The sequence below is a fragment of the Maniola hyperantus genome, chromosome 5 (genome assembly GCF_902806685.2).
Source record: "Maniola hyperantus chromosome 5, iAphHyp1.2, whole genome shotgun sequence".
In the NCBI taxonomy this organism is placed as follows: domain Eukaryota; kingdom Metazoa; phylum Arthropoda; class Insecta; order Lepidoptera; family Nymphalidae; genus Maniola; species Maniola hyperantus.
In genome coordinates, this window is record NC_048540.1 from 6,642,704 (window position 1) to 6,665,172 (window position 22,469).

The following is a 22,469-nucleotide window of genomic DNA, read 5'->3' on the forward strand; positions in this document are numbered from 1 at the left end:
CAGACGATGTCTTACACGAGTGCGCTTACACTAATATCACGATAGCAGTACAGCAGGCTTTCATTTTGTGAGGACTTTGGAGTTCAGGCTCATTTTTTGTTCGTACGAAACTATCAAAGTAAAATAACATGACAGGTGGAGATGGCAATCGGGGAGGGAACGCCCCTCACACCCGCACAGTCCCCGCGCCAAGCCGGTGCGGGCGAGCGCGGGTGACGTGGAGAGGGGCGGTTTCGCCAGAACAAGCGAACAAATATTTTGCAATAGAATTAGCACGGCCCAGGCAGTGGCATGTACAAGCGACAGTACCGCTTTTTCTGCCAAGCGGACGACTAATGGTTTCACGCATAAACCGATTTCCAATAAATGGTAGCCCGCTTCCCCTAACAATGCTAATCTATCGTGTTTTTCAATGGAACGTTTTGTATATGTTACCGGCAGTGTGTGTAATTCAGTAATTTTATATAATAGGATACCTAGCCATTACATGAAATACCGGGTTTGTTTTGGTAAAGTATAAAATAATTAATCTATCGCTTAACATTTCATACATTTCCTAGGCTGTGTACAATTCTTAGGCATTGAATACAATACGTAAATGCTGCTAGGAAATATATGAAGTGTACCTAATTAGTGAATGAATAAAAAATAAAACACAGATAAACTAAGAATTATGATGATGCTCACCATACCCAAGATTATCATGACTCTCAGTTTATCTGTGTTTTATTTTTCATGACGATGGTGATCATGATTATGAAGATTATGGTGATGATGATGATGATAGTGATTAAGTATCAAGTTTGCTGAATGGGCTACGCCAGATGACTCGCTTCTGGCTTCGCGCTTTACAAAAACACTCTAGGGGTAAGACAGACAAGACTACGTAAATTCGGGGTGCTAAGATTTCGTTTTGGGCCTCATTTATTGTGACCCTTATGCGTTACTAAATGACAGACAGACAACCTAAATTGCATTTGTATACGGATACATTTCCTATTGCTGTTTTAGAGTTGTATAAAATAGGTACCTAGGCAAAATAAAAAATAAAAAATATTTTATACATTTCCTGAATGTTTCAGGTATTCTATAGAATGCCAAGGTATTCTATACAACACCAGTACCCGTAGTACAAGATTTTACGTCTCACCAAACCAAACCAAATTCGAGAGTCGAAATACTTCCGCGTTACAGTAAAATGGACCTAAACAGCCTTGAATTAAAGTCAAATATTCAATGCCACTGACTTTAATTTCGCAATGTTTCCGCTTGGAGCGCTGGCTGTAGAAGTGTAGACAAACTTGAGCTTTAAAACAAGGCATTTAAGATCCAGTTTACTGTAACGCGGAAGTATTTCGACTCTCGAATTTGGTTTGGTTTGGTAAGACGTAAAATCTTGTACTACGGGTACTGACTATACAGATTGACGGTAACATATCATCATCATCATGATCAAAACATCGCTGGATCACTGCAGACCACGGGTCTCCTCTAAAAGCAAGTGATATTTAATTACGTAAAACGCACAAAATTCCGAAAAGCTAGAGGTGCGTGCCCGGGATCGAACCCCCGACCTCCAAAAGGTTGGATGTCCTAACCACTAGGCTATCACAGCTTACATAAACACAGAACGGTAACATATACCTCTATATAATAATCGGATTACGTTTATGTCAAATACGGATATTAGTATTTCAAAGAATAATTACAAGAATCTAAATAGGTATAGTCTCGTAATTTGTAGCCACAGTGTAGGTACTTAGGTGAGGTAATTTTGACTATTTGTACTTAAAATTCCGAAAAGCTAGAGGTGCGTGCCCGGGATCGAACCCCCGACCTCCAAAAGGTTGGATGTCCTAACCACTAGGCTATCACAGCTTACATAAACACAGAACGGTAACATATACCTCTATATAATAATCGGATTACGATTATGTCAAATACGGATATTAGTATTTCAAAGAATAATTACAAGAATCTAAATAGGTATAGTCTCGTAATTTGTTGCCACAGTGTAGGTACTTAGGTGAGGTAATTTTGACTATTTGTACTTAAGATACTCGGTTTTCGTAAGTGAAAGTCCTTATCTAGTAGAATTATAGTTTGTGAACATAACGGCGATGTGTGTTCAGTACTTGAAGGTAAACTTACTAACGAGGTTTAGTGGGAAGTTTAGGCACAACTTTGCATAAGCACATCCATAAGCTAAAGCTCGAAGTACCACATATTATAGATGCCTATATATGTATTTCATCATACCAAAGACCGGATTATATAGCTACTACTTAAATAGTTTGTATTCCTATTGAAAAAATATATAGGTAGGTAAATCTAAAAAGGATATAACCAACATGATCACAAAAAGCGCACGCAAAGCATCTTTCAATACTGAAAAAGATTGACGCGAGAAAATCGAAGAAAATGTCGATAATGCGAACGTCAGCAGAGGCCGGTGCTACCCTCTGACGTGACCTTTGCTTATGCCTTGTTATGGTACGCCCGGTGCTGCTGATGTGACTTGCTTTTTCTAAACAAATGTATTCAATGCGAAAGTACATCTGCCTGTCTATCTGACATTATCTGAATAGCTTTTCACGGCTCATGCGTTTTACCGTTTTTGACGTTTGGTATACGGAGATCGCATGCCTCCCGGAGGTGAACACAGGTTACTTTTTGTCCCAGAAAATCAAAGAGTTGAATGAAAAAAAATCTGTTGGCCCACAAATCACTAGCTGTGTGTTTCAATTTTTATTTGTAGATGATTTAAAACATTGTGTACGAATTATTTCAACCTATTTTTAAGAAATATTTTTGCGGTTTCATAAACAACAATGTTTTATGATTCGGCAAAAGTGAAATTTATTGTTCTTTTGCGCTACACACAACATTAATTAATGTTTTTGAAATAAATTGCCTATTATAACTGAGGGTTTATGAAAAACAATTCGTATTTCAATTGACATGGATGGCTACAATCTTATTTTTTGACAAAAATACAACTTAAATTTAGATGAGTATAAAAAGTGCTTTTGTATTACGCTTAATTTATTTATTTTTCGTAAGAACATGCGTGAAATAGGATTTGTTAAAATAAATCGGAAAAGGCCTTGCCTGACGAGTAGAGTGGATGAGAAAGGCGGAGGACCATACTTAATTAGATATCGCGATCTTAGCTATGGATGTGGACGCAAACTGAAGGACTAAGCGCGCGTTCCCACTCTTTCGTGACGATAAAAAATGCAGTTTACAGCGTTATGGCTTGTATGTTTGAATGGAGATGTTTAACTGTCGTCCACGACTCTTTTCTAACAACGATAAATTATGGTGACGACATAGTGGGAACGCACCGTAACATGAATGTAGTGATGCAAAAATTTTAAAATATAATGGCTGAACTTACGGAATTCTCTATGCAACATCCTCGTTAAGCTATCCTAGCTAGCTAGTAGGTAAGAGAGAGTCAGCAAATAAGAGGAGATTGGAATCGTCACACTGTTGGTGTCAAACTTTGGTACTAGGCCTACAGGCTGAGTATGATCGACCAGAAAAATAAGCCGTAAAAGTAGAGTAAATGGGATAAGTCCATTAAATTCTCAAAACTATGCTACTTACAGTTTCCATATTATTATTTTTTTTTTTTTTTAAATTTATTATCAAATAAAAATACATACAAATAAAAGCTTAAACTAAAAACACCGAAAAAACCACAGAGGTTTGTCCTCGGTGCCTATCTGCAACGAAGATACCTATTAACTAATTACTTAAAAGAAATAATCTACAGTAGGTATATAACGCGAAGAATCACGTAAGTATGTAACATATTATTATCGTGAGTAGGTTTATTAAATTTAAGGTTTATTAGGTGAATAGGATTAGCACTAATATAAATAATTATATAATCTACATAGACACAAAAGACTCAGCCATCTAACTTTGCTAAAAAATATTCTTTTAATTTATACTTAATGTTTTTAATATCTATTTTTTTAATCAGCGTTGGAGGTAGTTCATTTATGAATCGCGGAACCAAGTACGCGGTGGTTCGCTCGCTGTAAGTATTGTTAGCGCGCGTAGTGTGCAGGCGGTTAGCCGTCATCACACGCGTCTGTACAGGATGTTCTATTTTCCGGAGTATCTTCTCGTTGAAGAACTCCTCCTTTAGTAATGAGCATTTAAACTGTTCCTGAACGGGTAATGTTTTACAATGTTTGAATAGCCTTAGTTCATTGCCGTCGTATTTCGATTTAATGGAACTAGAGACAATAGTTTTTAAAATTCTTAACTGTAACTTATATATATTATTGAGGTAAGTTTTATATGTTCGACCGTAGCTACTGAGACCATATTGTACGTAAGTTAGAGCATTGTATTAAGTTATGAATGTAACTCAGAACATAACCCATTTCTAAGCAAACGCTGAAACGGTAAATAGTTTAGATACTAATTTCACGGCGTGTACGTATTGCGGAGCACCGGAGTCCGGAGATTATATTAGGATTATAACAGAGGTAAATAGGAATACGAGAACGCAAGAGAAATCCAGTTTAAATCACGTGTACGCCTACTTCATTAAAACTAGATTTAGGTATTGTTTTAAGCCCGCCCTACACTCGCACGCAAATCGCGGCCGTAAGTTTTTCCGTGATTCGAGCTGAATCCTGCGCGATGACTTTTCCTTTACACTTGCTACTTTTCTCTATTGGACTAGAGCCAGGCACGCCAGACCTTCGTTATTTTATAAAAGCTGAAAGTTTCTCTGCGTATTGTCCCCAATACAGGGAAGAACGATCAGCGACTATCGATTATACTAAAGCTGTGGTTACACCAAGTAGATAGGTAAGTAGACGAGAGGTCGAAAAGGCAATCGGGGAGGGAAGGCCCCGCACACCCGCACAGCCCTCGCGCCAATCCGGAGCGCGCGAGCGCGGATGACGTGCATCTGTGCGGGGCGACCCCCCGTCTCATAACCCGATTGCCATCTCGACCTGTCGCGGACTATACGTTCATGCAAAAATATGAAATATTATGACTATAAAAGCAGTTTGAAAATAAATATTGTAGGTACCTAATGTTATCTAAAATCGCAAACTGAATGAAACTCTCTAATGGATTAAGAAAATTAGTTAATCTGCGGGAGTAGGTACCTAATCTTACGTGACCGCTTACAAAGGGAAATAGCACTCCATTAATAAATTGCATGAAAATTCAATTCGCATGGTAAGATTTTCTTCATTATAATCGTATCTATATATTTAGTATTTTACAGAAAGCTTTTTCTAAGATTGTATGAAAGTAGTAAAATCATGTTTCATTAATGGATATACTCCGCAATTGCAATTGGGTATTTGCATTGCATATATCAAAAATGAATTATTTCTCAATAGTTATTAAATAGAGGGTCTTCCAAAATACTTAAAATCCACGTCCAATCAACGTTTCCGATGCAAGTTCTCCATTCCAGCACTTTGGGACCCCTACAGTTACTTCATTACAGTACAATACAGTAGGTTAGTAGGTGTGTAAGTATTTAAATGCCAAAACGTGGCGGATGCGGGCCGTGCTACGTACGAGGCGCGGACGCACGTTGGCATAAATCATCCCTAATCCGGCAATTTCATACTTACACCCTTACCTAGTCCGTATTCGTCCTTAACTACTTACATTGATCTGTCTAGAACTTCTATGAAGAATTAGAAACTTTTATGTAGCTTCTCTCTATAGAGTAGGTAGTTTCTCTATAAATTTCAGAAATCCCGTCCAAGCGAAGCTCGGATAGGTCAGCTAGTTGACCAACATGCGGTATACTTATACGGTCGGCCTCAGATTTCGAATAGCAATTCCGCTAAACTATTGCATCAAAAACCAGTCGCACTTATTACCTTTTTCTATAAACATTAAACACGCCAAACACTCAGATGTGCGCACAACCGTGCCGTGCAGTGCAAGCGACTTCGATCATTAAGGTGCTAAACGAGTTTTGGCCTTTGACTGTACATAAAATTTGCAAGGTCAGAGTAACAAAAGAATTGGGACTAGGTACAATAAATCATATTGGACAATACACGCGTTACAATGTGGCACGTTGTAGCGTTGACGTTGCATATTCATCTTTCATGTGCAAGAGCAAGATATGAGAGGGTGGACAGGTACAGCTACCTGAAGCGAAAAGAGGCGGTTTTAGAAAGGGAAGCTTATAGGATGATGATCGCCAAACTTCGTTTCGAAGAAGGCACGCGATGATGATGAAGAAGAAGTGCGAGTCAGACTCGCGCACTGTACCTACTATGTACTAACAAACGGAAAAACTACGTTTGTAGAGGTTTATTATTGTTAATATCACAGACAGATCGACGGAGAAAATCGCACCATAAGGGTTCTATTTTTACCATTTTGGTACGGAATCCTAAAAACGGGGAGCTTTGTTTAATTGGCAATAATTCGTTATAATAGAAATCATGATATTTTTGAAGTGAAAATTTCTTTAGGAGCGTTAAGCGATTTTGGGATGGGTAAAAACTTCAAAGTTGCGTCACCGACATGCTAATGTTAATAATAAATGTAAAACAAAAGTAGGTGTTTTCAATTAATTTCAAAATTACAAAAATTCAAGTTTTTTAATTAATTTGAAAATCCAAAACGACCATTGTTTTTCATAGTTTTAAGTTTTTACTTCGGTCGGCAGTCCCTACTGACTGCTATTTTTCTATACTATCTACTCGTAACATTAGTTGAAGCGCTAATGAGTTAAGTTAAGTTAACTGCAGTAGCGAGGCGCGAAGTTAATTAGTCTGTTTTCAAAAGCTCATCGTGTGTAATTCAAACATAATTATGTTTATTTTCATGTAATTTGTTTAAAAAAGTACCAGGATATCATAGAGAGGGATTTTGTTTTAATAGTTCTCTAGTATCTTTTCACATGTAAAATTGTAAACCTTTTTAGCATTAATACATTAATTAACCACAATTTTTAGGCAATTTACGCAATCGTACATGTGTTTAATTAATCAAATAAATAATATTAACCGCAACCTTTGTACTAGATTGAATACATTGTATGGAAATTAATTTATAAATGAAGTCATTCCGAACCAGTGGTAAATTAAAACTACCTGACTATTCATAAAGTACTTGTAAAAAGTTTACATGAATAAAAAAACATTCTAATCTATTCTATTCTATTCTAAAACGATTTCCCAGAATAGATATCCAAAGCTAGCCAGACACGCCCTAGTACGGTATATTTGAAAGAACTTTTACTTAAAGAACAGAGAAAAACCAATTACTTCACACTTAAATTTAAAAAACCTATTCTTCTTATATCAACAACTTTTTCTTAGCCTTTTAACTTGCCAGCATGAATGTTATAAAGTACACGATAACTTTGTCAAACTAGACTCCAGTTCCCGTACTCTTATCCAAGTTTTCTATATCTACCTACCTACTTTGTTGGCAAAGACGACAAGAGTTGTCGTCTTTGTGGCATGTACTTGAAAGCTTAACTTTAAAATTTAAGAACCAGAAAGGTACTAGTACTCACTAGTACCGAAATACAAAGCGATAAAGAAATAAAGGGACACACTAAATTATTACTTACTTATCCTTTAGGCCAGATTTAAACTGACGTATAATTCGTGCGTTATAATATGGGATTGAACAGTTGCATTTGTTTAAACCTCATCTAAGGTTTGGCACTTTGGTAGTAAGAGCTTTTATATCTAGGTAACTATTATAAAACGACTTTCGTCGATAGTACAGAGTCGCATATTAAAATTCTTCGGACACGTCTCCCTGCGTGAGAGTGACTCCATCAAGTCTGCTGTGGGCGGTCCTTTGCACGAGTGTACCAGGCTGTCGACCAGCAGGGAGAAATGGCGAATGCTCGTGAGGCATATAACATCTGCCCTCAAAGATGTTGCTTCGTGATGACCACGACCGCTCTGCCAAGAGTGATACGACAAAGAAGAAGAAGAAGATTATAAAAAGGAAAACCGGCCAAGTGCGAGTCAGACTTGCGCACCGAGGGTTCCGTACTCAGGTATTTTTTCCGACATTTTGCACTATAAATCAAATACTATTATGCATAAAAATAAATAAAACTCTGTTAAAGAATGTACAAGTAAAGCCCTTTCATATGATACCTACCCCACTTGGTGTAGTTTTCTTACTTTGGCAATAATTCAAAATACTAATTATTTGTTCATGAACACATTTGAATTTTTTCAAATGATGTAACCACAAATTCATGGTTTTGGATTTTTTCCTTTACTTGTGCTGTAAAACCTACCTATCTGCCCAATGTCATGATTCTAGGTCAACGGGAAATACCCTATAAGTTTTCTTGACAGACCCGATAGACGGACAGACTGACAAGTTGTGATCCTATAAGAGTTACTTTTTTCTCTTGAGGTACGGAACCCTAAGAATTTGTTTGGGAGTCTGAATGTCGGGGGTAATCTTCGGAAGAAATGACTCGATCCTGAAAATTCGTTCACTGGATAGATAGCTACATTATTCCCGAGAGCTAGAAACTATAAATTGTATCACGCGGACAAAGTAGCGGGCAAAAGATAGTTCCTCGCATAAGACCAAAATTGTGTAATTAGGGACCTCTAAAAAATTTTAGCTACATATTTACAGCAACATTCGACTACAAAAGTCCCCCGATGCTTTTAGCGTGTTGTTTCACAGTTTTTTGGGCATTTAAGCACTAAAAAGCTATAAAATTTAAGATCAACATAGCAACGACCGGCGTTTGTGACCCGCGTCACAAAACAGAGTCCATTTAACGACAAGATATCTGGGACACTGGGAATAACGTCTGAAAGTGGCACGCAAGGATTAAGTCTGTTTATCTTTTGACCAAACTTTTGTTAAATACTATATATATACCCTCGTCTTCGTCCGCGTAAATTTAGGTTTTTAAAAATCCCAAAGAAGCTTTTTGACTTTATTTCACCCTCCTTTTTCTACAACCGCACCGCATGCCACCGTAAGCAATTTCACCCTCACCACCTGGGTGTCTGGAGCACTTCGACCGTCTGTTGTGACAGATCCTTCTTTCCACGCACACGCAAACTGTGAAACCAACTTCCATCGGCGGTGTTTCTACTAGATTACAACATAAGGTTATGCAAGGGGCGGACCAAAAAACCTCAAAGACCGGCAACGCATGGGCAGTTTCTCTGGTGCTGCAAATAAATGTTCCTGGGCGGTAATCACTTAACATCAGATGAACCACCTGCTCGTTTGCTCGCTATTTCTTCTCTTCTTTTTGACAAAATTAAATTATAAAAAATTCAGTAATACATCTTATGACCAAGCAAAAAATTTATAAACTCACTCATATCTGAACCATATTATAATATTCCGCGTTAAAACTACATAATCTTATAGATACGTTACTGATACCTACTTACCGACTGAATTTCTGGGGCCATTTTCCTTTTCAGACTTGCTTCATACAATCATAGCAACTAATCGTAAATCCACCGAGCCTGAAACTAAGTATTTGTACACAGTTTGTGATCATTTGGAAGCAATTAGTTCCAGACATGACACTCTGAGATCTCAATTAAGGACCTTTGGATGCGGAAAACCCATAATAAATAAACGGTGAAACATTTATATGCTACGTAATAAAGAATCGAGAGTTAGTTATCAATTAGCTATATTCGGCGATTTTATTAGGTTTACTAAACTTTAGGAAGCGACACATTTGTTTTAATTGCCAATTTTGTATTGCATTATCACTGGACGAAATGCCTACTTTCTTAGATAGATTTAAATTTTCCCTCCTGGGAAAATAAAAATAAAGTTCTATAATTTTTATTTTCTCAGGAGGGAGGTACAACAAAAAAATTGCTTGAAAAATTGTTTCTGTCTGAATACAAAAGTATATCTAAATCGGGGTTTGGTTCTTATTCATAATATCAGTACCCTTATTATAAATGCGAAAGTGTGTTTGTTTGTTGGTTTATTGGTTTGTTGGTTTGTCCTTCAATCACGTCGCAACGGTGCAACGGATTGACGTGATTTTTTGCATTGGTATAGATAAAGACCTGGAGAGTGACATAGTCTACTTTTTATTCCGGAAAATCAAAGAGTTCCCACGGGATTTTTGAAAAAACCTAATTCCACGCGGACGAAGTTGCGGGGATCAACTAGTAGTATATATTCTTGTATCTCAGACAAATAGCACTAAAGTAATTAAGATAAACACACAGTTCTGTATTGTAGCGAGTGTGTTTGGTTCAGAAAGAGGGGACAGTCTATCTGGGACCTTTGTACTGCGACCCTCGTTAGAGACTCCCCTTCAAAGGACCGCACAAAGATCTTTTGCTAGTCAACTACAGAATCTTTTATTGTTGCCTCAATATTTTAAGTGCCAATATTATGGTGACTTAACCTGCGTGAAGGTGTCATCGCGCACTTTCCATAAAAAATCTGCCATAACTTGAAGTCCTTCATCGGCAGATTCAATACAAGGGAATAAGTTAACTAACTGCTATACATCTAGTTGTAGCCGGCTAAAACTAGGTGTTATCTCATTTTAGATGTTTGCCGTAACATGATTTCTGAAGAAGCTAGGTTTATTTCACCAGCTATCAGGTATTTATCATACACGAGTTTTGTATGCTCTAACTTCTGTTGACAAATTGTCTTCATTTTCACTTAGAATCTATTCTAATTTTTAAGTGAAAAGGTGTGACATTACATTTTGCAAGTTGCACGAACAGCTATCAAAAAATAACTACCCGTGTCAACTGATCTCATTAGCTGCCAAAGGCGGGTGCGAAGTAATTTTGGCAGAGCTCCGAAATCAGATCCGCTTTCAGTGAGGGTTGATTTCAGAGAGCAAACAGCACAAGCGGGTTGGCTTATCGTGATTCTGCATGTCTTCTGTTACTTTACATTGCATTAACATATTTGCCACTGTACCAAGCATTAAGAGACAGTTACTTCGTTAACGAGTATGGCATGGTGTTTGGTACCAACTTAAAGAATGATTTTGTTAAATTATTTTTGTGATAATGGTTTTTAAAGTTAACCTTTACTTATTCATTACTAGCGACCACCTAGGGTTTGTGCCCTTGGAACTTACGGAAACACCTTGTTCATCAGTGGTAGATTGGTCCAGTTGACATGCAAAAGCGCTTCTAAAAGTTTATTAGAACAAAAATCTTTCTTTTAACTAACTGCAACGCTCCAAAAACGCATTGTGTGACCTCAGTCTTACTCATGAGATGTATGATAAAAACCAAGGTATAAAGTTGTCAGCCTGCTCGAAATAACTTTTTCATTTGCACGCGCTCCTGTCTCATATGCAGCGCAGTACAATTTGCAATTACATTTCCGCCTGTGTTACGATTGAACACAGCGGCTATAACAATAGCATGCCACACGATGCGTTGCGACGTCGTCGTGTCGTGCGGCACCGCACCGCACGCTCAACGGACTTGGGACCAGAGAAACAAGGCGGGGAGGGGTGATGCTGTGTAAAGCCATATTCATTGCTGGAGCGGTAACGCAGTGCCCATGTGGCACCCAATATTCGAATTCATTGACCCCACTCATGAGATGTATGAGAAAAACCATGGTATAAAATTGTCCGCCAGTTCGAAATAACTTTTTCATTAGCAAAGCGCTCCTATATGCCTGCAGTACAATTTGCAATTACATTTCCGCCTGTTTTGCGGATATGTATCTTGTCAACAGGGGTCGATCGACAAAACACAGTGGCTTAATACGTCATATAAATCACAGTAATATCATACCACACGATGCGTTGCGACGTCGTCGTGCGGCATCGCACCGCACGCTCAACGGACTTGGGACTAGGACTTGGAACCAGAGAAACGAAGCGGGGAGGGGTGATGCGGTGCAAAGTCATATTCACTGCTGGAGTGGTAACGCAGTGCCCGTGTGGCACCCAATATTCGAATTCATTGACCCCACTCATGAGAGTATGAGAAAAACCATGGTATAAAATTGTCCGCCAGTTCGAAATAACTTTTTCATTTGCAACGCTCTCCTGTCCCGTATTATTACATTGCAGCGCAGTACAATTTGCAATTACATTTCCGCCTGTTTTACGGATATGTATTTTGTCAACAAGGGTCGGTCGATTGAACACAGCGGCTATAGCGGTCAGTGGTGGTGCGTTTGTTAGCTTTAAACCTAATGAAATATACGATACCGAATATAGGTACATACTCGTAACGTTGTTTGTATGCCGTGTTTAACAGTTCACGTTTATTTACACATCTGTTAACGTGCTACATATTACGTTGTAGGTAAGTAGAAATCACATAATATTTAGTGGAGTAAGTTATAACTACTAGATGATACCCAAGACTTCGTCTGCAGCGATTTTAGGTTTAGCTTACAGGGTTTTAAAAAAATACATGGAAGCTCATTGATTTTCCGGGATAAAATATAGCCTTTATGCTTATTCGGGATCTCTGTACCAAATACATGATGCCCGCGACTGAACTACGTGGATTTAGGTATTTTAAAAATTCCTTGGGAACTCTATAAGTTTTCGCGACCTAAAGTACCTACTTAGCCTATGTCAGTTCCCGAGATGTAAACTAAATTTCATCAAAATCGGTTTAACAGATTTGCCGTAAAACACTATCTAAACAGACAGGCACACACACAGACACACTTTCAGATTTATTGATATCTTGTCTGGTTTACATAACATGACAATAGCGTAGCGCCTCTTCGTTATGGGTGTCGTACAGTCCTGTATCTACACGATTAGCAGATCAACGTGAGACCTAACTGGGAGCCTCACTTCAAGAAGTGTCAGGCTTTGAGAGTGAGATTGTATGGCTAGATTGACGACTTCAGCGAGAAGTGTAGGTATCAGAAATCCCTAACTGAGGCATCCGTCGGAAACCTACCCAGTGTGAAGATGAAACATAAGTATTAAATTAAGTAATTAATGGGGCTAATTCCTTTGTACACAATCTCTAAACTAAACTAAAATGGCACGTCTAAATCTATTGCTATCCCTTTCATAATGTTGCTTGCGGAAAAGGATAGCACGGAATTTAGACCTGTTAATTTCGTTTAGAGATTCTGTACAAGAGAATCGGCCCCATTATCTTAAATATATGCCCTAAAATACTTTATAATCATATAACTGCTAAAATATATCTATGTAAATAAATAAAAATAATTGATATATAAATGTAAATAAAGAAAAATAAATTAATGCCTTGTTTATCTATCTCATAAATAACGACGACATCAAAAGTTATTCCTTCTATAATAAACTGAAGCCATTTATTAAAGGTAGATACTTTAGTCTTTGATACAAGCATATAGGGTGAAGTGACTTCCCTGCAACTTTCCAGGTAATAGGGGTACTTTACTGGGGATGTAAGTGTTTGCAAACAACATCGAATACACAATTGACATTAGATCATGCTAACGATAACGTTGATTTTAAAATGCATAAAATGAATATAATATTTTTTATGCATTTTAAAATCAACTTCATCCTTGGCACTATCTAATGTCAATTGTCTATTCAAAAATATAACTATTTTTATAATATGGTCCTTCAAGACTGTGACTTTTAGATAACTAGATGATGCCCGCGACTTCATCCGCATGGATTTAGGTTTTTAAAAATCTCGTGGGAAGTCTTTCATTTTCCGGGATAAAAAATAGCCTAGGGCCTTTCCCGGTATAAAAGCTAACTCTGTGCCAAATTTCATCAAAATCTGTTAAGCTGCTGAACCGTGAAAATCTAGCAAACAGACAGACACACTTTCACATTTATAATATTAGTACGGATACAATAGGTAGGTATCTGAAAAAGACAATTTTATCTGATTAGACTATACGTACCTACTTAATTCTAATCTAAGAACAAAGTGTTTTTTTATTTGAAAAATAAAAATTCACAAACTTAGCCTTTACTCTTTTCAAAAACATTTGTGTTTGAAATTTGTTCACGCGGATGTAGTCACGGGCGTAAGCTAGTTAAAAATAATTTATAATTCATTTGAATGCAGTCTTTCCAAAGCGTATCATAACCTAGTAACATACCTAAACAGGTGCTTAAGTAGGATAAATAAAGTAATTATAAGTAGTGTTATTTCGTACTTATAAGGAAAGTTTCACTCTTAGCTCTTTAATTCAACATATTGTGTCGTGCAGGTGCATTATACTTTTAAAGAAGGTAGTTTTTCTCACAGAATCTACATAAACTTGAAGAAACCTACGTAATGAAGTTGTACGGTAAATTATCATCTCGACAATTTCTCCCAAATTGCCTATTCACATGATAAACGGTTTAGGGAGAGGAAATAGCAAGAGCGGGGATAGAACAATTGCTTTGTAACTAGTCCCGAACATTGTATGCATTAAACATCCACCCAATAGTGGATTTCAGGGAGCAACGCTCTACATATTGAAAGGCTTTGAAGTAAAGCGACGTAAATTACGGTCGAGAAATGTGTTTGCATATTAAATATTGAATTAATATTAAATTAATATTTAATACAATAATCTGAAGCCTCACTATGACCACATATAATTATGATGACATCAGAATCCAAGAATGCAATCCATACTAATACGATGCGAAATGTGAAAGTGTGTCTATCTGTTTGTCTGCTAGCTTTTTACGGCCCATAGGTTTAACTGATTTTGACCAAATTTGGTACAGAGTTAGCTTAGCTTAGCACCCCGGGAACGAATATAGGCTACTTTTTGTCTCAAGAATGCTTCTATAACTATGTACTAATTTGTACGCAAACGTGCTGTTATACCTGCATGCAAGAACTTGCACAATGGAAACGCGGCTTTATATGTACCTACCTGTTTCCGTACTTACATCATAAAAACAATGTTTACGATATTCAACATATTATATACATTTTTCAGTCGACTTTTCCTTGGAACAAGAGAGTCGATTCGACTCAAACGAGCTCAGGGATGTAACAATCGGAACGCTCGTTTTGTACGAGCACTACCAACTCTCGAGCAGTGCATTATAAAAACTGTCAGTATGTGACAATATTTTAGAGAGAAAATTGAGAGTATATTTTTGAGAAAAATGTAAAGTGAACAGCACTTTGTCGTTCCTACTGTTCGGGATTTTATGCGTTGGTTTTGATTCTAAAGTAAAATTGTTATTTTTATTAGTAATGGCAGAAAATAATGTAAAATTAAATTGCTTATGTAACCAACTCCTTCAGCTGTGTTCCCACTAGATTTTACACCCTGGGGTTATTCAAGGGACGGACCAACAAGTTCCTGAAAGGATGGCAATGCATTGTCGGTTCCTCTGGTGCTATGGGCGGTGGTAATCAGTTAACATCAGGTGACCCGCTTGCACGCGACTTCATCCGCGTGGACTACACAAATTTCAAACCCCTATTTCACCCCTTTAGAGGATGAATTTTCAAAAATCCTTTCTTAGCGGATGTCTACGTCTTAGCTATCAAACAACCCGACCCGTCCAGTAGTTTGAGCTGTGTTTTATTTCATTTATTTATTTACATAGATTGAGGTACAATAGATGTTATGCTTACAGTAGCTACAATCTGCCATGGAGTGGCATACTAAATAACTAATTATTCTAATTTTACAATATTAAAACTGATATATTAAAAACAACAAAATCCAATTAACCCAAAATAATGTGTGTGTCCCTTGATAGATCACTCAGTCAGCTTTTCTTTTATGTATATAAATATTATCTCTGTCTGTATATGTATAAAATCCAATAAATTCTATCCACTTTTAAGTCATCGGCTACGTAGTTGTTGCAGCAACTGCTATAGGTATTATGTTGCCAAAGCCTACCGGATACGTGTGCACTTTGCTTATTAGTGAACGAGGCTCATTCAATACCCGATCGCTTTATCTTGATTGCGGGGAAGCAATTAGGGATTTATTTGCCTCTATATCCAAACTATCCTCCTCTTTCTCCTGACTCCGATAATGAATTTCATCGTCTATTTATTAACATTAAATTCCAAATAAAACGCCTGTTTTTATGGATTTGTTATGTATTCCTATAGTCCGCGACAGGTCAAGATGGCAAAGATGGCATTTTAAAATCATGAGTGTTTTAAACAGATTTTGGAAAAAAACATCCCATTAAACAATAATAAGACTAATTTTTATTATTTGTTGTTATAGATCCGGAAACATCGAACGATGCACGTCGATTAATGTTTTAGTGTTGCATCTGCACCTGTGCCATAATCATCTATCAACCAAACCGGTTTCAAAAAATCCTCAAGTTTAAAACCCTGTGAAACCATTTCAGATAAAAGATAGATAGGTAGATACCTCCGCGGACAGTTACTAACATTTATAAACTTCACCCCACCGCCTCGGGGCGCAATTTATTACCCGTAACACAAAATTGAACGCGAGCTGATGTTGAACAAAAATGAACTTTCCTGGTAAACGTAGCGATATTTTTGCTTTTTTCTGTTACCTATGCAATTTTTCTTGCGTGAAACAATACATTATTTAATTGAGTAACGTGATTGTTAGATAACTGCTTCACATCGCACAGCTATTGATCAAATAGCTGAATATTTGTATAAAGACTCACGATAAAACTCCATATAAACATTTTTCAAAATCGAATTATAGTACGTGACAGGTCGAGATGGCAATCGGGGTTTGGGCGGGAGGACACCCCGCACACCCGCACAGCACCCGCACCTGGTTAGCGATGCGGGGCGTTTCCACCCCGATTACCGTCCTGACCTGTGGCGTACTATAGTTTGACAAAAGGGAACTAATGAACCCATAAACCACAAAACTGCTAAAAACACATTTCAACACACACGTAAGAATTCATTAAAAAACAGCGTTTTTTACTAAGGTCATAAATCAAATCTCTGTAGTATAAGTGAATGCAATGAATTATTAAAACCACTTCGATACAATCGTGTTTTGAATCAAATCCCTTAAATAAAGCTGATTATTGGAATCCTCTGAAGCTGAAATGTCTGCGAAGTGCCAATGCTGTTCGTATCTTTAGGCTTTGGTTGACGGATGATAGAATTATTGGTTCGGACTTCGGAAGCTTACCCTAAATTTTATTATAGGTACCACTAAATATATCTACGTATTATTATAATATCGCACTGATTGGAACATTTAAAAGCGGTGATAGCCTACTGGTTAAGACGTCCGTCCGTCGCGTTGTCGGCCTGCTAGGTCGGGGGTCCGGGTTTGATCTCGGGCACGCACCTGTAACTTTTCAGAGTTATGTGCATTTTAAGCAATTAAGTATAACTAAACTAAGAAAGTGTTTTTTTTGGTTTGTTTATTTTGGTTTGTCCTTCAATTACGTTGCAACAGAGTAACGGATCAAGGTGTTTTTTTTTTTGCATGGATATAGTTCAAGACCTAGAGTGATATAGGCTCCTTTTTATCCCGGACAGGCAAAGTTTTTCCGCTGGATTTTCATAAATCTAAATCCACGCAGATAAGAATAATTGAACTGAATTTTTTTGATAAAAGTCTGTATGAACTATGTACTACAAACCTTTTCAAAAAAACCCATTCAAAAATAAATAAAAACCAAAAAATATCGAAATTACATTATCTTCAGTAGTCACGTTTCACCGTTAGCGCTAACAACTTTAATAGCTACGAATGGACTGGAATGGAAATAGCATTTTACTGGTGTTTTTGGATGAAACGATCTAACTATAATTACAAATAACTACATACTTTATACATTTTAAAGGTACCTAGATACAAACTTACGAGAACGGATTCAAAGTAAATTAGGCAAAAAATAATTAAAAGTTATATTTTGTTAGTTTGCCTCAATAGGTCAATGGTATTTCAAATAAAGCAGACTGATATTCAAAACAAATCGATATGATCCATGCAGGGGCTGGACTTATTGAACTGATGTACCTACTGGAAATAGAAAAGCTTCTTTAGGTGTTTTGGGCAATTTTGGGATGGGTAAAAAACTAAAAGATCATGTCACCAATATATTATAGTCCGTACAAAATGACGCTTCACGCACGATTTTTGGGGTCAACTGACAATGATGCGTAATATTTTTTTGATAGTTTTATTAGCTAATAAAATTTTTTGGAGGTGTCAGGTAATATCTTATATCACTGATGACAGTGTAGTTTATTCTGTGGGTATCACCTCTATCAGCAGTTCCCACTGCCGATAGAGGTGATACCCAACTGCCAATTTTTTTTTTAAATTCAAATAAACTTTAATAAACTGCTTCCGAATTGTTAAATGAATCTACATCTGCATGCCCTTCTATAAGTAACATCAGCAAGAAAGTGGTATAGCAGTAGCACGAAAATAACGTTATGCTAACTAAACAGCTTAATTGGACCCTATCTCAAAATGCAGTATGAACCAAGCAAGCTCCCAAGAGCTTCCAAAACGGTTTCTACGTTGTAGAATATTCGTGATTCAAAATTAAATTCAATTAAGGAAATACCATCGAATCAACGAAAACAGAGATGAAGTGGCGTTGCTTTAAACTGAATCAACATTAGTAATTTGAATTAGATGAATGCTCAAAGCTTCAAGTATTTTATAAACATTCGACGCAACTAAAATAAACGAGGTATCTAGCTGTCTAGTAGAGTTATATAAATTAAGGTCAATTATATCAGATATATAATATGAGCCATGACTTTTGTAATGGTAGGCACTTAGATTATTATTTTTAATGATGCTGTTTCTTGTTTTTTTAATAAAATATTCACATTCCTTCCGTTTTCTCAGAATTACCCGCTGACTCTTTGATACTTTAGTTCTAAAATAAAAGCGAAACTTATGTTTTAAAAATACAATATTCGATAAATTATAAACAATAAACAATGTCAATTCCTAAAAAGTACCTACTAATTATAAATTAACATAATATTTATATATCGTCTAAAACTCCGCACCTGACCTTATGTTTTGCTGGTCTTTATAACCCTATCATTATAATATACGTACGATTACGTACGATTAGCATTACTTCGCTGAAGTAAAAAGCAAGTTAACGAACTTAACGAAAAGTTCCAAATACTAATTCAGCGCAGGTACTGCGACTCTTCCCCTTAAGTGGGCTTGGTTAAAAAGCGATAGAACAAATTGTAAATACTTAAAACTTTGCTGATCGAAGTTCGCTGTTTCTCATAGGCAATAGAACGCTTGGAAAACATGGCAAGATTTTTTTCCAAATCATTAAACTTCAGAAGTCCTTATAAAACATTATAAAATAATAGGCTAGTTGACACTTTTTTTAAGTAGGTCTTAAATGGTTAATATTTGTCCTATTAGATCAAAAAAAATTAACACTATATTTTTTTGCGCCCTAAAAACCGTAAAACTTTAATTTAAAAATATATTTTTCTTAGACAGGTGAAAACACTGTCGGCCATGTTTGGTCGATAGATTATCTGTGCTCTGACGTCATGCATTTGTAAACAACAGCAGAACCTCCCAAAGTTTAATAAACATGACTTCTATACTAGTTTACTTGAAAAATATAGTAATTATCATTATTGTATCATCCGAGAATGTAAAAACGCATCGATAAAGACCACAGGAAAGTTGTGGATTAGAGTGCCCAGTGAAATAAATATACGTAACACGCGAAGACTTGCTTAAAGGGATCCTATATCACTAACGACTTCAACCCAAATTTATTTTTGCAAAGATCACTTTGTTGTAAGTCTTACTTAATAAGTTATTCAATTTATAAAGAGAAAACGATAATTTTTTACGTTTACTATGAGTTTTTAGAAATATATAAAAACTAGCTTATGCTCGTGACTTCGCCCGCGTGGACTTTAAATTTCAAACCCCCATTTAACTCACTCAGGAGTGGAATTTCAAAAAATCCTTTCCTAGTGGATACCTTCTCTTTACCTACAAAGAACACACCCACCAAATTTCATGTATCTAGGACCAGCTGTTTAGATGTTAAGTCTGTGCGTTGATATATAAGTTAGTCAGTCAGGACTTTAAATTTTATATGTATGGATACTACGTTAGTCCACGCGTGACATAGGGATGACATTTCTTTGTTTACATATTGAATGACGTCACATCTTGGCTGACAGCGTTTTCTGCGTTTCAAATAAAAATAAAAACTGTATTATTTTAAATTGGATTTATATATCCATCCTGCGTTTTTAATAATTGTTATTGATATATTTCGTTGTCTTAAGCAAAATACTATAATAAATAATCATTTATTAGACGAAATTAGATATGAGTCAAGTAGCCTATTATTATTTACGTACGTACAGGGGGTGGAGATATCTACCTAACATGTAACGGTTGCAGTAGGGCAGTTCTTTGTTAGTAGATACCCAAATGCGCCAATACTAATTTAAAACCCCAAATATATGCGGGCACATCTATGAAATAATCCTATAGTATGTGACAAGTCGAGATGGCAATCGGGGTATGAGGCGGGGAGACGCCTCGCACACCCACACGTCAACCGCTCTATCCCGCACTTGGTTAGCCCGGGGGATGTGCGGGTGTGCGGGGCGTCCCCACCCCGATTGGCATCTTGACCTGTCGCGTACTAAGTAAGTTAAAAACTCTTCCTTTCCGATTAACTCGGTCAACAAAATATAATACTAATGTTCTTGTAGCCTGTCTGACTGCTTAAAAAAGAAGTAGACTCGGAGCTAAATATTCGGTTCACGAGATACTTTCTTAGATGAAGAAGTTTCTTGTAATACAACTAATATATTTATTTTTTAATTAAATATTCTGAACTGGTTGGTAGGTTGGCAACAATGTATTCCCAAAGTGGAGTAAAATATTCGCTTTGAAAGCGGAACAACACCACAATTGTTTCGCAGGTAAACTCTTCGACGCTCAAACAGTGAAACTTTGGAAATCTAGATCCCACAAAGATAAGAATATTCCAACTGGGAATGTACGGGATTCTTCGGGAAGTTCTTTCAACTAACTATTATTTGCATTGCCAACATTTCAAAGAAGGATATTATAACCGAATAGTTTTGTTTGTATTTTAAAAAATACGTGCTCCGCTATTCGCTTAAGAAACGTAAAATAATGTTCAAGAATTTCACTCAAGAAAAGTTATATTATACAGCAACCATCTTAAGAGCACAGTTTGATGACTGAAGGACGTAAAAGCACCATGAATCCTGTTCGAACAAACCTCGCAAAGAAAAGTGCAGTTTGGATAATAACAAACAAATCTTATGATGCGGCTGCTGTAGGTACAATAATGTGCAGTGTGAAAATCCCTGAAAGACAATAACATAAGTACTATTATATTCTGTGCTTATAATATGTACAATACTGGTCGTCCATCGATTGAGACAACAATGCAACAATGTGACAATGGCGTTGGCTCAGTCTCTGTATAAATATGTATATGCCATCCCAAGCGTGTTAAGGTACGCATATATAGGCAGTGCGTGTAGAAGTAAATTATTATAATTTATAGTACCTATCATTGTAGTATGTCATCAAAATCGGTGATAGCCTAGTAGGTAGTTAATACGTCGTCAGTCTCCTAGTTGGAGGCTGCAGTGTTCAGTCTCAGACACGTAGGTACCGTGTAACGTAACTTTTCGAAAACGTGCGTTTTAAGCAATTAAGTAGGTACTACTTGCTTTAACGGTGTAGGAAAACATCGTGGTTCTTGAGGAAACCCGCATTGCCTACGAGTTGTTCATAATGTTCTCAAAGGCCAAATGAAGCCATCCAATCCAAACTTTGACAGCGTGGTAGACTATGGCTAAACCCTTCTTATTCTGAGAGGAGAGCCGTGTTCACTAGAGAACCACTGAAATTAAAGGGCATGTATTATTGTTGGGAAAAATTATACAATGTATAGTCCGCGACAGGGTGAGATGGCAAATGGGGTTTGAGGCGGGGGGACGCCCCGAACACCCGGACGTCACACACGCTCACCCGCACTGGTTTAGCGCGGCGGCTGAGCGGTTGAGCGGGGCCTTACGACCTGTCGCGTACTATAGGTACTATTCGCATGTGATCTCACGTCTACTCTAAAGTTTAGTTTCTCAAGTTCGCAAGATAGCAGCTGCACCGAATTCAAATTCAACTTAAAACTTGCTCATCGGGAAGTTTTCACACGATCATATCTACTCAAATGAGTAGATATGATCGTGTGAACTATTAGAAGAACACAAAAGTATTGGTATCTCTTTGATACTAGAGTCGCTCTATTGTTGGAGTGACTTGAAGATGATAGAGAGATATCAACTATTGCTAGCAAATTAAGCTCTGCCGCTTACGCTGTTAGAAAGATTCGGCAGTTAACTGACGTGGAAACCGCAAAGATAGTATATTTTGCTTACTTCCATAGTATTATGTCTTATGGAATCTTAATATGGGGTAAAGCGGCAGATATTGGGAGAATTTTTGTATTACAAAAAAGGGCAATACGCGCAATTTATAACTTAAGACCACGCGATTCCCTTCGA